Source organism: Oncorhynchus masou, chromosome 6 (genome assembly GCF_036934945.1).
Source record: "Oncorhynchus masou masou isolate Uvic2021 chromosome 6, UVic_Omas_1.1, whole genome shotgun sequence".
Classification (NCBI taxonomy): Eukaryota; Metazoa; Chordata; class Actinopteri; order Salmoniformes; family Salmonidae; genus Oncorhynchus; species Oncorhynchus masou.
In genome coordinates, this window is record NC_088217.1 from 34,640,509 (window position 1) to 34,646,013 (window position 5,505).

General features: G+C 46.0%; 1 pseudogene; it reads right to left on the reverse strand.

Annotated features, from left to right (window-relative positions):
• Window positions 1-220: 220 nt before the first annotated feature.
• LOC135541577 (zona pellucida sperm-binding protein 3-like) lies at window positions 221-5,032 on the reverse strand (annotated as a pseudogene).
• Between the last annotated feature and the right edge of the window lie 473 nt (window positions 5,033-5,505).

Here is a 5,505-nt window from a genome sequence, read left to right on the forward strand (position 1 = left end):
AAGTCAAAATTGGCTACATTGTAACAATGTATGCTTTTAATTTAATGTTAGGCATTAGGGTTGGCAGTGAGATTAATGTTTAAAAATCATATTTTATTACTTTGTGGCTGTGCCAGCTAGTGAACATTCTGCGGAGCCATCCCAATAAGTGCTAACCTGCTTGCCATGTGCAGGTTATTTCCCTCTAAAATAGCAGTACCATCATCCCATACATACACTTTCAATAGGTTCCAATCTCATACTGATCCTCCTCTTCACCCAGACCCTCTTTCTCTGTGGTAACCTCAAGGTCTCCAAAGGGCTCAGGTGTAGGAATCAACTCCAGCTCTGAGAACAGACGATTTAGCACAGAGCCTACATGCAATTATCATACATTCAAAACAGTAACGTACTGTCATTACCTCGTTGGGCGATTAGTTCTTTCTGCCTGATGAAGCCATCATATGTTGCAGAGCTAACGAGACCGTGCTTGTTGTTGGGTCCGACCCTTGGGCCCAAGGGACTAACCTCATTTTGGGATTGGGTGAAATAAGGTCCTGGAATTAAATGTAACAGATTAACACAGCTAGTGTTGGCAGAATTGCTAGCCTATAGGACAGGAAAAGACAGGTGTCCGAAGTGGCACCCGATGACCTATAGCGCGCACTACTTTTGACCAGTGCATCATGGTCTAGGCATCTTGGTTGCCTCCCACACATTTTAAAATCTGGCTTTACACTTCTGTACGTACTAGAATGCGAGTTTGGCATCAAGGCCTGTCACTACCTTAACCGCTTGAATACATACAAAATAGTAGCTAGCAAGATGGAGATCAGTTATTTTTAATGAGTGCATTATGCAAGTGGCTAGTTTGCCTCAACTACCTTACTAAAACCACTGCAAAGGTATTCCCTGCAAAATGTGCTTTCAAATCATGACGTTCTGCCTCGTGATTTGTTGGGAGAAGTTGCCAAACGAGTCAGTCATTGAAACCAGACCCTAGTCACTGCTGTTGCCTAGGGTTGGGTTCTCAAGACAACCTGTTCAAAGGTAGTGCACTACATAAGGAATAAGATTATGCCATGTCAGAGTCAAATTACCTGTCTTGAAGTCCATGCCACGCGAACGACTGCCAGCAGAGAAGCCAGGTATATCGATACCTCCACTCGTCCGTGGAGATAAAGGTGTACTCTTCTGTTTACTTGGGAGGACCATCATGGGGCCCAAAGTAGCATCCTGGTCCCATACTAAAAGGACAACACATACATTTGCAGTCAATTAGTCTTCCCTCAATTTCCATATTGGAGAAGGTCCCGCCCCTGCAATGTGTTTTCAGAAGGTGGTGATGGAATAGAGGGATTAAGATGTCAAATACACCTTTCTTGGCCTTCATCCCAATACTCCAATTGTCACCAGAGGCTGGGGGTTTGTTGAGGTAGACACGAGGTTCAAGTTGGCTACCACCTCGTCTTGGACTGAGGGGACGTTGTGCTGGAGCTTGATCAACCCCTTCTGTCTACTCAGGCTTGGACAACGCCCACATAGCAAATCATTCTCATCAGCAGACCTCCATCTGAAATATATGAAAGATCGACTCATGGACCAAGAACACACACCACTTCTTTAAAAAGCTATGGTTATTCCAGTGAATAGGTCACAGCCCAGTAACAGTAGCTAAGGAAATGTGACTTATCCCACCTGCCATCAATGAAGGAGCATGCCTTGTTGCTAGGCTCTGCATGGTCCATGACAGGGACTGCCATAAGGTGGCAGGTGATGTACAGCTGTGAAAAACAGGATAAGCAAAACAAAGATGCAGAATCACAGTAGCCTACATAATGTCTGTAAATTATGTTACTGTAGAATATTTGAACTACAGTACCCATAATGGCCTCTACAACATTGTTTTTAGTATTTTTATTAAATACCACCCTCACCTCTGCCCTGTCCTCCTGGTAGAACCTAAAGGCATCAATGTGGAACCCGAGCTTGTGGTCCTGGGTCCTATGCATGAAACCAGAGCGGGAACCAGGCAGCTGGGAATCCGACAAGCACCTGGAGGGAGATAATATTAAAATACATATTGGGGCATCTTCCTTAGTAACCAATTAAGAAGTCTCAAAGCCCTCAAATGGCATATTCTATTGTTCTCTACGGGCCAGCCGGATAATAGTCATTCTAAGTCATTTCCCCCCCTGCTTACCCATCACCCTCAATGAAGACATATCTGGGGACAGAGTTGCTCTCAGGGTCCAGTGTGGCCACGCAGCTGCTAACAAAGACCCTGAGCCTGGTGTGGTGAGCAACCCTGACAGACGCCTCAATGTTGATGGGATCACCCAGGAAGTAGACTCCAGAACCCCGCTCATAGAGCCAGTCACCTGGAAAGGAAATGGCAGTAAAGAAAGATCGTACTGCAAGTGATGCGTTTCAAAGTTACGAACACGAGTCGCTATTAAAACTACCACGGCCAGAACATATTGTCAATAGGCGCTCAACTAGTGAGCATCTAATAATGGATTAAGATGAGGGCCATGTTTAGGAGACAAACTGTATAACGGTGCAGATAGAAGTGTCCCCAATAACAGTTGTCTGATGTGATTCCGTATTTTGCATGTCAGAGGGGCATTAGTGCTACATAGCCGCAGGCAGATATAAATGTACTATGGAACCCTGACCTGTTCACCGGACGTGCTACCTGTCCCAGACCGGCTGTTTTCAACTCTAGAGACAGCAGGAGCGGTAGAGATACTCTCAATGATCGTCTATGAAAAGCCAACTGACATTTACTCCTGAGGTGCTCACCTGCTGCACCCTCGACAACTACTGTGATTATTATTTGACCATGCATGAACATTTGAACATCGTTGCCATGTTGTGTTATAATCTCCACCCGGCACAGCCAGAAGAGGACTGGCCACCCCTCAGAGCCTTTCTAGGGAGTTTCCTAGCCACCGTGCTTCTACACCTACATTGCTTGCTGATGTAAGAAGGGCTATATAAATAAATATCTGAACATTCAATTCACGGGTTTTACCAAGCTTCTGGGAGAGCGCCATTGTATCCTTTTGATTTATTATCTGAATGGTCAACAAAATTGTACCCTGCGAAATGCAGCCCGGGATTTATATACCCACTTGTCATAAGCTTCAATGAGAACTGCAGGGTGTCTTCAGCAGACACCGTGGCGGTGAAAGGGATCCAGGTCGGCTGGAGAGAAGAGCTGTCCAAACTGTACTTCCTGAAACAGAAAGTACAGACCGGTGAATACACCAATAGGTCAACGCAGCATTCCTATGACCGTCATACAACAGTATAGCCTAAACTCACCTTTCATAATGACACTCAATTGGGATTACAGCACCAGCCATTCGAATAACGCCATCTGGTGTGGTTCTGGGTGTATATCTGAGGAGGTTTGCGTAGATCAATGAGTCTTCGTTCAGCTGTGGAGTCACAAAGCAGCATTTAAGCGAAGGTTGTTTCAAGAAGTCAACAACTGAATTTTTAAAAATATATATTACCATGTGCTTGGTTCCACAGTCCGAAAGTGCTGCAAATATTCTGTACTCATCTCCGGCTGCTGAAGCTGTAGCCCTACACGGCTCTTGGTCTTGGTACTGTTCAACTCCAAGTCGCAGGTCATCCACGTCGATTAGATTACCGAGTTTAAACAGATCAGCCTTCACGATTATCTCCATGTAGTCTGAATGGCACGTCACAGCGACAGTTTCTACTCGAACTGGCCTTGAAACTGTTTGTTGGAGTGGAGGCTGTTCAAAGCGTGGACGATTGTCAAATTGCGGTGTTCGCCTTGGAAGTTGTTGCCATGTGTCAGTGCTATAAGTATATGACAAAGCAGGAGAGAGTAAGAAGTTTTCCACAAGTAAAAACCAAACCAGTTGCTTGAACAATAACCTGAGCGTGTTTGCCATCATGAGTCCCATGCCAACAACTAATGTGACTCTGTAGGTTAGAGGACAGGGTGCCTCTGCTATGCTACAATTGATGAAACTGAGGTAGCTTTTAACAACCAACCAGGCTGCACACCTGCGCTGGATTACGCCCTTATTTGGCCTTGCCTCTGATTAGTCGAGATCTTTAATTGGCACGCATGTTCAAATCAAATCACATTTTATTTGTCACAAACACATGGTTAGCAGATGTTAATGCGAGTAAGCGAAATGCTTGCGCTTCTGGTTCCGACAGTGCAGTAATATCTAACAAGTAATCTAACAGTTCCCCAACAACCTCAACTAATACACACAAATCTAAAAGGGGTGAATGAGAAAATGTACATATAAATATAAGGATGAACAACGGCCAAGCGGCATAGGCAAGGTGCAATAGATGGTATAAAATACAGTACATAAATATGATATGAGTATTGTAAGATATGTAAACATTATTAAGTGGCATCGTTTAAAGTGACTAATGATCCATTTGTTAAAGTGGCCAGTGATTGCGTCTCCATGTAGGCAGCAGTCTCTCTGAGTTAGTGACTGCTGTTTAGCAGTCTGATGGCCTTGAGATAGAAGCTGTTCTTCAGTCTCTCGGTCCCAGCTTCGATGCACCTGTACTGACCTCACCTTCTGGATGGTAGCGGTGTGAACAGGCAGTGGCTCGGGTGGCTGTTGTCTTTGATGATCTTTTTTTGCCTACCTGTTACATCGGGTGCTATAGATGCCAAGGTTGGGCAGGTAGTTTGCCCCCGGTGATGCGTTGTGCAGACCGCACCACCCTCTGGAGAGCCTTGCGGTTGAGGCCAAGCAGTTGCCGTACCAGGCTGTGATACATCCTGACAGGATGCTCTCGATTGTGGATCTGAAAAAGTTAGTCAGAGTTTTGGGTGACAAGCCACATTTCTTCAGCCTCCTGAGGTTGAAGAGGCGCTGATGCGCCTTCTTCACCACACCGTCTGTGTGGGTGGACCATTTCAGTTTGTCGTTGATGTGTATGCCGAGGAACTTTCCACTTTCTCCACTGGTGTCCCTTCAATGTAGGTGTTGGGGTGGGGGGGCTCCTTCAGCTGTTTCCTGAAGTCCACGATCATCTCTTTTTTTTTTTGTTGACGTTGAGTGAGAAGCTGTTTCCCTGACACCACACTCCGTGCCCTCACCTCCTCCCTGTAGGCTGTCTCGTCGTTATTGGTAATCAAGCCCACTACTGTTGTGTCGTCTGCAAACTTGATCGTTGAGTTGGAGGCGTGCTATGGCCACGCAGTCGTGGGTGAACAGGAGTACAGGTGGGGGCTGTGCACGCACCTGTGTGGGGCCCCAGTGTTCAGAGTCAGCGAGGTAGAGGTGTTGTTTCTTACGTTCACCACCTGGGGGAGGCCCGTCAGAAAAATCCATGGTACTATGGTGTTGAATGCTGAGCTGTAGTCAATTAACAGCATTCTTAAATAGGTATCCCTCTTGTCCAGATGGGATAGGGCAGTGTGCAGTGTGATGGCGATTGCATCGTCTGTAGACCTGTTTGGCGGTATGCAAACTGAAGTGGGTCTATGGTTGCCGGAAGGTGGAA